This window comes from Myotis nattereri (assembly GCF_964212035.1).
Source record: "Myotis nattereri genome assembly, chromosome: 13".
Lineage (NCBI taxonomy): Eukaryota > Metazoa > Chordata > Mammalia > Chiroptera > Vespertilionidae > Myotis > Myotis nattereri.
Window position 1 is genome coordinate 49,182,672 of NC_138088.1, and position 13,064 is coordinate 49,195,735.

The following is a 13,064-nucleotide window of genomic DNA, read 5'->3' on the forward strand; positions in this document are numbered from 1 at the left end:
CAGCTGTACTGCTTTCCTAGGTCCAAAAAAACTCCCCGCTTCCACCCTTTTCTGCTTCTGATGAAGCAATCGCGGGGAGGAAAAACCAAACCCATTCCTTTAAGAAAGATTCCGCCTCCTCTCTTATAAGCAAGCGCCTCATGCTAATTGTGGAGTCTCTCCTAAGTCACAACACTTTACTACTCAGCACTGGGAGAAGCTGCTGGCTGCTGGCTGCTGGCTGCTGGCTGCTGGCTGCTGGCGGCTGCTGCTGCCGCTGCTTCTGCCGCCGCCGCCGCGGGTCTGAGGCTGCGGCGGGTTTCTGTGCAGCACTGCAGAACCCACACCTAGAAGACCCGCGTCTACTGCCCTGCACAGAAGAAAGCCTCGCATCCTCAGCGGGTAAGCACGATTTTTTATCCCATTTTGCTCAGAAGCTGTGTGCAAGGGAGAAGATTGCTCATCAGACATGCTTAAAATGGGCTGTGTTAATTTGCCTTCCTTTGATGGGGGGGAGGGGGGTCGTCTAGATTTGTGACTGGCAAATGCCCTGCACAGAGGAGACTATTGTCTGATATGTGCCTATAACATACTTTTTTGGGGGGAGGGGGGCTATTCATAAAAAGGCTAACCTCAATGCAAGCAAAGGCTTTTCATTTTTTTTGCTTTTTAAAATGCTTTTTAAAAGCCACTCCCAATATCTCTCTCCAATACTGCAGATATTCTTAAATGCCAAATAAAAATGACGGGTTAAGCATTTTTAAAAGTATTTTCTCCCCAAAGCCAGGCAGCCTTCCTCACGATCCCATCACCATGCTTTATGATTTAAAGCGTGGCTAGATTTTTGAGCAGATGGGAGATGGTGGTAGACTAAAAATGTCTATAGCCGTAGTCCAGTGAAGAGAGAAAACGAGGATAAATGGAATCACAGTTTATGCCAAGACAAGATTCATTTTCCACGCTTCATATGTGGGAAGAGGAAACTACATTTTAATCAGCACATTTTTAGGGGAGAGGGCGGGGATGAAGACGAGGAGATGGCGTGAAGTATTTGAGGGGGAAGAGTCTGCAGGGAGGAAGGAAAGGAAATGCACCGTGGCTTGGAAGCGAAGGGATCTTGGGTGGGGAATGAAGTTTGCTGTGTGCGTTCGGGTGGGGTGGACCCCAGGGACCATGAATAACCAGAATGGCGCTTGGAGGGGTGTGCTCGGGAGTGGATGCTTGCCGGGGGTGGAGGACGTGTGTGCGGGAGGGATGTGCAAGTCGTGGGTGGCAGAGCAAGGTGCGCGTGGCTGAGAGGTCTGCCTCGAGACGAGGTTGTGGTGAGAAGCGTGGCTGGGCGGCGGGGTGGGCGGCCCAGTGTCACCTGTGGATGGAGCCACCTCCCGGCAATTGCATGTTGCAAAGTTTCCCAGGCCCCGGATTCATTCTGAAGGCTCGCGGCGCCTCGACATTTCGCCTCCAGGAGGTCAGCTCACATAAAGCCACAAGGGCGGCGGCCAAAGTGGGGGGTGAAGACCCTCGAAGGGTCCCAGGGTAGCAGGATTGAGAGAGGCCATGCCCCTGCCCCTGCCCTGCCCCTCGGTGGAGCTAAGGGGGAGGAGGCGCCCCCACGGGCAACTGTGCTCAGGAGAAAAATCCAGGCCCCTCCGATGGGGGGCGTGCGGAGCTTGGACCTCAGCAGTGACCCAGGCCTGCAGACCCAACGATCAGTGCGGACGGCAGAGGCGGACCCGGAAAGAGGCCGCCCAGCCTCCGAATGGGGGGGTGGGGGGTCTCGCCCAGGTTAGAGCGGGCGACACTTCCGAGGCGCTCCTCCTCCCCTCGCAGTCGGGTTTCTGTCGGGGTCGCTTCCCGCTCCGACCCTCAGGGGACGCCTCGGATCCGAGCTGCAACGCCGGGGGAAGAGGTGCCAGGCGGCCGCCTGAGCCAAGCCCTCGTGGAGACCCCCAGGGCCGCAGCTCCACCGACTGGGCGCTCGCGCGAGTGGAGGGGGCCGCAAGGGGCGGGGCCAAAGCTCCGGAGGGGCGCGAGGGGCCGAGGGGCGTGGCCTCGAGGAGGCGGGGCCGGGGACGTCCTGTGATTCGGAGGGGCAGGGCTAAGCCGCGCAGGGGCCCAAGGGGCGGGACTAGGGGCGCTCGGGGGCTGCGAGAGGCGGCCCGTAGGGGGTGGAGCCAGGGACGCTCGGGGGCCGAGGGGCGGGGCCACGGACGCTCGAGAGGCGCCGGGCTAGTCCCGCCAGACCGCGGTCCGCCGCCCGTAACGGTCGTCAGCACTCGGGGCGCGCGGGGAAGGAGTGGGGTTTAAATGATATTTTTGAGAACCGGAGCGAGAGGCGTCGGCGACTCAGGTGTCGCCGCTTCCTGCTGCCCGGGGCTCGGCTCCTAGTCCCACCTTCCTCACGCCTCCTCCCCTTTCCTGCCCTCCCCGCTGGAGCCTTGGGGCGCTTAAGAAGCGGCGGCGGCGGATCAGACGGCCGCTGCAGCGCCGGCGGCCGCGGAGAAAGAGGGAGGGGAGCACAAAGCCGGCTGCGCGCTCGGAGGTAAAGCTGAGGGACGGGCCGGCGCTGGGGCTCAGTCCCTCCTCCCGGCGGGGCCGCGGCCGCTCCCGCAGGCTGGGCGTGCGGGGACCCTTCTGGGAGTCACGCGGGGGTCGAGAGCGCGGTGGCTCGCCGAGGCGAGGGGACTTCCTATTGGCTGCCCCCGCGGCCGGTGACCCCCCCCTCCTCACCCAGGGGCCGGACTGGGAGCTTCGGGTTGGCCCGAGGGGAGCGAATTTGCGCGGAGGGTCTGGGGGCGCCGCGGGGTGGGGTGGGCCCCACTCTGGGGCGCATGTTGGGGGCGAGGGCTGGGAGTTGTAAAAATCTGGAGCGCGCGGCAGCGTCGGGGGCCCGGGGACCTCGCGCTCGGGAGGTGCGCTCCCGGCGGGTGGGAGGTTCCCGCGCTCGGGAAAGGTGGAGGTAACCCGGGAGGGAGCGCTGGTTCGGTTTGTTTTTCCTACTTAAGACACTTTTTGTTACAAGTTGGAAGTGTTCAGCCACCTTTCTCTTGCGACCCGCGTCCCCGTCGTCGTCCCCCCCCCCCCGCCCCAACATGCGCGCGCGCACAGACACACACACACACACACCCCCGCCCCCTAGAAACACGCGTTACCAGGTAGGTTGAGTTTTCCACCCCGGGTGACAAGCGGAGTTGGCAGCAGGTCCGGCTCGCCGGTGTTTGGGACGCGTCCAGCTTCTTCGGAGGTATGCTGTTATAGCCAGGCAAGACCACAGAGACAGGTAGAAGCAGCTAGGCCTCTCTTAAAATGCCAAGAATGGCCTCAGGTGAACTTTTTGTTGTTGCTGCTGCAGAGATTTAATTGCAAGTAGGTGCCCGTTTACGATGGGAGCGTAAGGAAAACCACTAATTTCTTTGGCACGTGTGCCCTTGCAGTTGACCTGCTGGGGTGGTCTGGAGAGACATGGAATTCAACTCAGCCAAGAGTCCCGGCATGGCTATGCTCTTATGCAAGTTGGGTGAAGGAGATGATAAGGTTCTGGGGCTTGGAACCAGCTACCTGAACCTATGTGCACGCTTATGTTCAATTATGCATGTTAGACTTAGCAGGAATGAAGTGGTTCTTTTCTTGGGATTCAGTGTTTGTGCAGCATGCCCATGAGTACATCTTAATTTTGGCTTTAGAAGACATATAGTGAGGGTTTTTGTTGGAGAATAAAAGAAGGGTACGGTGTCATTTGTCGTCTGAAAATTAAGATGCCTAACTATTAAAATGTTTGTGCAATTAGGTATGAGAACGACTCATTTATAGGGTTGGGTTACTTTTGGAGCACAGGTATAGTTTTTATATCTCAGTTTCGATTGCATTATATTTGCCCTGTAACTCGTTTTCCTTTGCTTAAATTAAGCACATTAACTTTGCAGGGGAAGGACCAGACCTCCCCCCCCCCCCCCAAATGGCCACTTTTGCTGTTTAACTTTTCATCTTCCTAAAGAGTTCAGTGTTAATATTGACCTCAAATACTGGCATGTTGATAGTAGTTACGTTTGAAGGGGGGGGAGGGGGGAAAGCAGTGTGTCTGTTTTGAGTGTTAAACATAATTTAATACTCCTTGAGATAGTTGGTTATAAGCATTCAGTATTTTGTAGGTTTTTACATGTGTGATATAAGGAAATGTTTGGTAATATTTAACATATGACTTAGGTGATCATCTACCTAGGAAATACTTTACATTATAGAAGGGTTTTATTTTCAGAATATAAATTTTATGTTCTGAAAAAGAACAGTGTACACTTTGCTATTTCTAACCCCCTTTTTTTCCAATAATGTTATACTGTAATGGATCTGAGTTTTGCTCAATGGTATTTAAAGTATGGATTTGATGTTTGTAAAACCAGAATGTTTTTTGAGACTAAGAGCACATAGCACCAGCCCACCTCCTACACACAATCTAAAACCTAGATCAATGATGGCAAACCTATGACACGCATGTCAGAGGTGACACACGAACTCATTTTTTTGGTTGATTTTTCTTTGTTAAATGGCATTTAAATATATAAAATAAATATCAAAAATATAAGTCTTTGTTTTACTATGGTTGCAAATATAAAAACAATTCTATATGTGACACGGCACCAGAGTTAAGTTAGGGTTTTTCAAAATGCTGACACGCCGAGCTCAAAAGGTTTGCCATCACTGATAGATACAGGGTGGGGCTCAACATCTAAGGTTGTAAGGCTTCCTGCAGCAGGCCTATTATGTATGTTTTTTGTTATACCTAAGTCTGTACAGGTTGTTAGCTGTTTAATGTCACTGATCTCAAAGCAGTTTGTTAGCACTACTGGGCAAAACTTATGCATGTCATCAGGATATAAGAAACACTTCTGTTGAGAGAAGAAATCACATAAATGCATAGAAACCCAACTCTGAACAAACTGAGTGTATAGAATGTTATGGGACAATAGTATAAGAACCTTAGCTTAACCCTGTTGTTATATGTAAAGTGCTTAGAATATAGTCTGGTGCTGAGTAAGTGCTTTATGTATTTATCATCAGTATATTAAAAACGCTTTTTTGAAGACGGTTATATCATGCTACCCACCAGGTGAAGACTCAGCAAATATTTGTAACAGTCAATATTTATTTGCTCTACCTCTGTGCCAAGCACAGTTTTATATGATTTAATTTTCTTAATCCTCATGACAACCCAATGACTAAACAGAGACCCAGAGAGGTTAAGTATTTTACCGAAGGTATACAATTACCAGGTGGCACAGGTTAGTTCTGAACCCAGGGTCTGGCCCAAGAGTAAGCCCATGTAACTAGTGAGCCTTTAAACTCTATTACACTCCTGGTAATAGTTGCAAATGATACTTCACAGTATGCCCAAGACTACAGCTGTGCATGTGTCTTGTTTAGCCACACCCTCCAATATTAATACCACCAATAGGTTGTGTTTAAACCTGAAGGGTGGTGATTATTCTGCATTAAGTAGAATCACCTTTTGACTTTGGAAGAGGATTTTCACACAACATATGTTTAGCTAGGATGCTAGAGTATATTATTTTAATTACTAATAACATTAAAATCTTTTTTTTTTTAAAGCTTGCCAAGTATATAGGGCTCCAACTGGCCCATCGGGCAATGATGCACCTACAAGAGGTTCAGGTTCTGCACTAAATCAGTGGGCCTGATCTTCTAATTACCAACATCATACCCACCTGAGATGGATTTTTAACTTATATCTGTCTTAAGTTCCACCTGAGTTGCCCTTAAAATTAACCTTAAGTGAAAAGATGGAACTTGTGACTTCACTCACATTCCTGTGTGTTGCTACTTCACCAGTGTAGTTGATAGGTAAAACAAAATTAATTATAACCTAAATTAGGAGCCATTTTAAGTAATGTATAGAATTATTGTAGAGACCTGATAAGTCATTTTTTTTGACAAGTTAGTGAAATGTAATATAAGGGGAAAATGTTTAAAAATAAGCATATGTTGAATTTAAAAAGCTCAAGCTGTATCAGAGACACAAGTTACTAACTACTCTGTTTCTCACATTAAATAAACACAATATTCAGTGCTATTTCCAATTTCTTTGGAAATATTAAATTTATAGAGTTTGAATAGGAAAAAATTTACTGTCTAATCCAGAGTACTATTCTTCCCTTTAAACGTAGATACTCTATTTGAAATTAATTGACCAATCATAGGCTGTCATGTCATCCAGATTCAAAATGAGTGACCTAACACTTTATTTTATGTCTTCTATGTTAACACTTTATCATTGGATCTTGGGGTCCTTGCCAAAGTATTTATAGATGAGATTGTTATGAGGTCTTTCAGGTTCTGCTGGAGACTAAATCCTCTTGGCCAAAAGCCAAGACAATCTCAAATTTTTACTGTAATGGGTTGTATTAAGAATCCTCTCTAAGTCATGCAGGTTAGACGTCTTTTATTGGCATTGACTTGAAAGGAAAAAAAAGTCTGTTATCCCTTATGTATGATAATTAGATGAATTTAATTATTTCTTTCTTCCAGCAGTAGCTAGTATGGACACACATGCATGTAACCATTCTACTTGGGGATACTTTTCCTTTCAGGAAAGGTCACCTGGCATTCATGCAGTATTTCAGTACTAACAGCATGCACAGAACAAGAACTATAACTGAAAATTAACCAAAAGTGTTGGAGAAAAAAGGTTCATGGGAATTTTCTTGGTTTATTTATTGTATGTATATTTTAATGTTGATTTTTAAATATCTAGACAAGTTTCATAATAATGTTCAGACTTATTTGCACCGTTGAAAACATATCTGAATGTTAAGAAAGTACTGTGTAACTTACCCTACAGCCTTAGATGATAGCTTAGAAGAGAATCAGTTTCTTGTTTCCTTATGTTGAGTATCTTTGAAAAGCTGCATTAATAATCTCTTTTAGCTTTCTAGGACATTACTTACTACACTGAAGGAGCAATTTAACAAAGAGTATCTTAGAAACCTTAAAGAATGAATGTGGCTGTCAGTACTGTCTAGCATAACCCAAAAAGTGGTAGCCTGGTCACGAAAAGGTATGAAGTGGATGGAACCCATCTTTGATGTTGAAAGGTTTACCATATTAATAAATTTCAGTCTTAGGAAGATAGTATAGACTAGTTTTTAACTATGCGAAAGCTGTACTGTTATTGTAAAAGACATAGGGTTTGACATAATTCTATCTTTATAACGAGTTTAGATCAAAATTGAGCTTTTACTTGATGTCAGTCTGATCTGAATCACCACCATAAACTTTAAATTTATTTTTTTTAAAAGTTGGCTTTAGTTTAAGCTTAATTGTGAATGGTAAGATTCCCTGATGTAAGATGAACTTTGAAACCTCTTTGCTTCAAATTGCCTGAAACTGAGCCTGAGGATATTGGTGTATGTATAGGTAGTACATTAACTAGCATTTAAGGTTGCTACCTCCTCAAACAAAGCTACAGTTTGAACCTCAAGTTATGAAACTCACTTTTTTCTGCAGTAGGCATACATGATTTCCATAGGCTAAAAATTTCCCACAACCAGCCAACCAGGGGATAAAAACACTTTTTAGAAACTTAAGAGCAAAAACAACATAATGTTCTTAAAATCAATGTCTCAGGAAATATACTGTATATATTAATAAAATGTAGTGTTCACAATGTGCACTAAGGCAAATCAGCATCAAGGTAAGCAATGGATTAAGCAACATGAAAACCTAACTCTAGGTAACATACATGAATTTATTCTTTTTGGTAACTCTCATACCCCTTTAAATTTATCCTTGTAATTTTTACTCCCCATCTGCCACTTAGGACGTACCTCCTTGATGGAAGAGGGAAGGACAATGCAGGAGTGAGTTCAGAGCCTGCTTTACTCAGCTCCCATGGCTGTTGTTGAATGCCTGCTGGGGGAGTTGGAATTCCAATGATGTAAAAAGCAATCAGGCTGGAGAAATGCTGAGTTTTTCAGTATCTTGGGGACTTGATGTATGCCTTTAATTTGTCACCATCAGCAATGTTTCTGTGAAGTTCTTCCACAATGGCTCAGCTCATCCTTTGCAAGGACAGCATTTCCTTTTTCCTTTTCCATACAATATTCTCATCCTGTCATCTTTTGATCTTCTGGAATGACTAAATGCCATAGCAAAAAGATGGATTTACTCAGTATCCTCATGGAGAAGGTAATTAGGCTTATTTTGTATGTTTGAAGAACTCTACTTTGGGATCACGGCTTCCCCAGGGACTCTTTAAGAGCACTCTACTTTTAATCCTTCAGAAATTAGAGCTACAGTGGATAGAGTGTTGGCCCGCCGACTAAAGGGTCCTGGGTTCAGTTCCAGTCAAGGGCATGTACCTCAGTTGCGGGCTTCATCCCCAGCCTTGGGTGTGTGCTGGAGACAGCCAGTCAATGTGTCTCTCTCACATGGATGTTTCTGTCTCTTCTTCTCCCTTCCTCCTCTCTCTCTCTCTCTCTCTCAAAATCAATGGAAAAATATCTTTGGGCCCGGCTGGCATGGCTCAGTGGTTGAGTATCAACCTATGAATCAGGAAGTCACAATTCGATTCCCGGTCAGGGCGTATGTCTGGGTTGCGGGCTTGATCTCCCAATGTGGAGTGTGCAGAAGGCAGCCGATGAATGATTCTCTCTCATCATTGATGTTTCCATTTCCCTCCCCCTCTCCCTTTTGAAATCAGTAATAAAAATATATTAGAAAAACAACAAACCCATAAATTTGAAAGGTACAAGTTCAATTTGAAAAGAAAATAAAAATAATCTCCGGTGAGGATTAATCAAAAAAAGGGAAGAAATTAGGGCCAGCAACTGTTAACTGCATTGTCATTTCTAATCTCATTTGTCTTATTAATACATAAGAAAAAGATTCTGGAAGGTCAGCCTTTTAATATCTAAGGAAGTGGTTGGGGAAGGGTGATGGTCAGAGCTCAAGTGGGATTGTGAATGGGCTCAAGTGCTTAGGATGAGAGGTGGAAATGGGAAAGAGATGAAGTGAAGTTGATATATTGGCCTTATTATCCCTGTTCCCAGCTTGTAGTTGTTGTTTTTTAACTTTAAAACAGTTTTCCTCTTATCTTCCTACTATGGCTTTTATTGCCTGGACTTTTATCTCTCCTAGAAAAAGGTGGAATTTTTTTGTTTGTTTGTTTTTGTTAATCCTCACCTGAGAATATGTTTCCATTGATTTTTTAGGGAGAGTGGGAGAGAGAGGGAAAGACAGAGAGAAACATCAATGTGAGAGAAACACATCAATTGATTGCCTCCTGCACACACCGACAAGGGCTTAGGACCAGGGGAGGAGCCTACAACCCAGGTACATGCCCTGACCGGAATTGAACCCGGGACCCTTTAGTCCAGTGGTTCTCAACCTTCCTAATGCCACGACCCTTTAATACAGTTCCTCATGTTGTGGTGACCCCCAATTTCATTGTTACCGATTGAACATTATTAAAGCATAGTGATTAACCACAAAAACAATATGTAATTATATATGTGTTTTCCGATGGTCTTAGGTGACCCCTGTGAAAGGGTTGTTCGACCCCCAAAGAGGGCGCGACCCACAGGTTGAGAACCGCTGCTTTAGTCCACAGGCTGACACTCTATCCACTGAGCCAAATGGGCTAGGGTGAGAAAGGTAGAATTTTTTTTTTTTTTTTTTTTTTTTTTTTTTTTTTTTTTTTTTTTTTTTTTTATTGCTTAAAGTATTACAAAGGGTATTACATATGTGTCCATTTTATCACCCCGCCCTAGACAGTCCCCTAGCCTCCCCTATCCCCCAGTGTCTTATGTCCATTGGTTATGCTTATATGCATGCATACAAGTCCTTTAGTTGATCTCTTACCCCCCTACCTCCTGCCCCCCAACCCTCCCCTGCCTTCCTGCTGCAGTTTGACAATCTGTTTGAGGCTGCTCTGCCTCTGTATCTATTATTGTTCAAAAGTTTATAATGGTCTCTATTATCCATGAATGAGTGAGATCATGTGGTATTTTTCCTTCATTGACTGGCTTATTTCACTTAGCATAATGCTCTCCAGTTCCATCCATGACGTTGCAAATGGTAAGAGTTCCTTCCTTTTTACAGCAGCATAGTATTCCATCGTGTAGATGTACCACAGTTTTCTAATCCATTCATCTACTGATGGGCACTTAGGCTGTTTCCAGATCTTAGCTATGGTGAATTGTGCTGCTATGAACATAGGGGTGCATATATCCTTTCTGATTGGTGTTTCTGGTTTCTTGGGATATATTCCTAGAAGTGGGATCACAGGGTCAAATGGGAGTTCCATTTTCAGTTTTTTAAGGAAACTCCATACTGTCTTCCATAGTGGCTGCACCAGTCTGCATTCCCACCAGCAGTGCACAAGTGATCCTTTTTCTCCACATCCTCTCCAGCACTTGTCGTTTGTTGATTTGTTGATGATAGCCAGTCTGACAGGTGTGAGATGATACCTCATTGTTGTTTTGATTTGCATCTCTCGGATGATTAGTGACTTTGAGCATGTTTTCATATGTCTCTTGGCTTTCTGAATGTCCTCTTTTGAAAGGTGTCTATTTAGGTCCTTTGCCCACTTTTTGATTGGATTGTTTATCTTCCTTTTGTTGAGTTGTATGAGTTCCCTATAAATTTTGGAGATTAGGCCCTTATCAGATATGACATTGGCAAATATGTTTTCCCACACAGTGGGTTTTCTTGTTGTTTTGTTGATGGTTTCTTTTGCTGTGCAGAAGCTTTTTATTTTGATGAAGTCCCATTTGTTTATTTTCTCTTTAGTTTCAAGTGCCCTAGGAGCTGTGTCAGTGAAGAAATTGCTTCGGCATATGTCTGAGATTTTGTTGCCTTTGGATTCTTCTAGAATTTTTATGGTTTCCTGTCGTACATTTAAGTCCTTTATCCATTTTGAGTTTATTTTTGTGTATGGTGTAAGTTGGTGGTCTAGTTTCATTTTCTTGCATATATCTGTCCAATTTTCCCAACACCATTTATTGAAGAGACTATCTTGGCTCCATTGTATGTTCTTGCCTCCTTTGTCAAATATTAATTGAGCATATTGGTTCGGGCCGATTTCTGGGCTCTCTATTCTATTCCATTGATCTGTATGCCTATTCTTGTGCCAGTACCAGGCAGTTTTGAGAACAGTGGCTTTGTAATACAACTTGATATCTGGTATTGAGATCCCACCTACTTTGTTCTTTTTCAGGATTGCTGCAGCTATTCGGGGTCTTTTTTTATTCCAGATGAATTTTTGGAGAGTTCGTTCTAGATCTCTGAAGTATGCCGTTGGTATTTTAATGGGAAGTGCGTTGAATTTATAGATTGCTTTGGGTAGTATGGACATTTTAATGATGTTGATTCTACCAATCCAGGAACACGGTATGTTCTTCCATCTGTTTATGTCTTCCTCTATATCTTTTTTCAACGTCCTGTAGTTTTCTGAGTAGAGGTCTTTTACCTCTTTAGTTAAGTTGATTCCTAGGTAGCTTAATTTTTTTGGTGCAATGGTAAACGGGATTGCTTTTATAATCTCTCTTTCTGAAAGTTCACTACTGGTGTATAGAAATGCCTCAGATTTCTTGGGGTTAATTTTGTATCCTGCTACATTGCCAAATTCATGTATTAAGTCTAGTAGCTTTTGGATGGAGTCTCTGGGGTTTTGTATGTATAATATCATGTCGTCTGCAAATAAGGACAGTTTTACTTCCTCTTTTCCAATTTGGATGCCTTTTATTTCTTCTTCTTGCCGAATTGCAATGGCTAACACTTCCAGTACTATGTTGAACAGGAGTGGTGAGAGGGGGCATCCCTGTCTTGTTCCTGTTCTTAGGGGAAATGGTGTTAGTTTTTGCCCATTGAGTATGATGTTGGCTGTGGGCCTGTCATATATGGCTTTTATTATGTTGAGGTATGATCCTTCTACTCCCACCTTGCTGAGAGTTTTTATCAAAAATGGGTGTTGAATTTTGTCAAATGCTTTTTCTGCATCAATTGATATGACCATGTGGTTTTTTTCTTTCAGTTTGTTTATGTGATGTATCACGTTTATTGATTTGCGGATATTGTACCATCCTTGCATCCCTGGGATAAATCCTACTTGGTCATGGTGTATGATCTTTCTGATGTACTGCTGGATCCGATTTGCTAAGATTTTGTTGAGGATTTTGGCATCTATGTTCATGAGGGATATTGGCCTGTAGTTCTCTTTCATTGTGTTGTCTTTACCTGGTTTTGGTATTAGGGTGATGCTGGCTTCATAGAATGAGCTTGGAAGTGTTCCTTCCTCTTGAATTTTTTGTAGTAGTCTGAGGAGGATAGGTTTTAGTTCTTCCTTGAATGTTTGGTAAAACTCCCCTGTGAAGCCGTCTGGTCCTGGGCTTTTGTTTGATGGAAGCTTTTTGATGACTGCTTCAATTTCTTCCATAGTTATTGGCCTGTTGAGATTTTTAGATTCTTCCTGATTGAGTTTTGGAATGTTGTATTTTTCTAGGAATTTGTCCATTTCCTCCAGGTTGTCTAGTTTGCTGGAGTAGAGCTGTCCATAGTATTTTTTAATGATCATTTGTATTTCTGTGGGGTCTGTTGTTATTTCGCCTCTATCGTTTCTGATTTTGTTTATTTGGGTCCTCTCTCTTTGCTTCTTGGTGAGTCTGGCTAGAGGTTTGTCAATCTTGTTTATCCTTTCAAAGAACCAGCTCTTGGTTTCATTGATTTTCTGTATTGTTTTTTTGGTCTCTATGTCATTTATTTCTGCTCTAATCTTTATTATTTCCTTCCTTCTGCTCACTCTGGGGTTTTCTTGTTGCTCTCTTTCTAATTCTTTGAGTTGTAGAGTTAGCTGATTTACTACCATGTTTTCTTGTTTTTTGAGATAGGCCTGTAGAGCTATAAACTTCCCTCTCAAGACTGCTTTCATTGTGTCCCATAGGTTTTGGATTGTTGTGTTTTCATTGTCATTAGTTTCCAGAATGTTTTTAATTTCTTCTTTGATCTCATTGGTAACCCAATCAATATTTAATAGCATGCTATTCAGCTTCCAGGTGTTTGAGTATTTTTGGTTG

General features: G+C 43.9%; 1 protein-coding gene across 4 annotated transcripts in view; it reads left to right on the plus strand.

Moving 5' to 3' along the window:
- Positions 1–67: 67 nt before the first annotated feature.
- ADD3 (adducin 3) overlaps positions 68–13,064 on the plus strand; it is a 131,303-nt gene continuing 118,306 nt past the window's right edge. For 2 of the 4 annotated variants that reach the window (XM_081104735.1, XM_081104736.1), the window contains exon 1: positions 68–381. The gene's annotated coding sequence lies outside the window, so the exon portion shown is untranslated. Of the gene's footprint in view, positions 382–2,143; positions 2,522–13,064 lie in introns of those variants that run through there. The other 2 variants (XM_081104734.1, XM_081104737.1) reach the window with 1 other exon arrangement.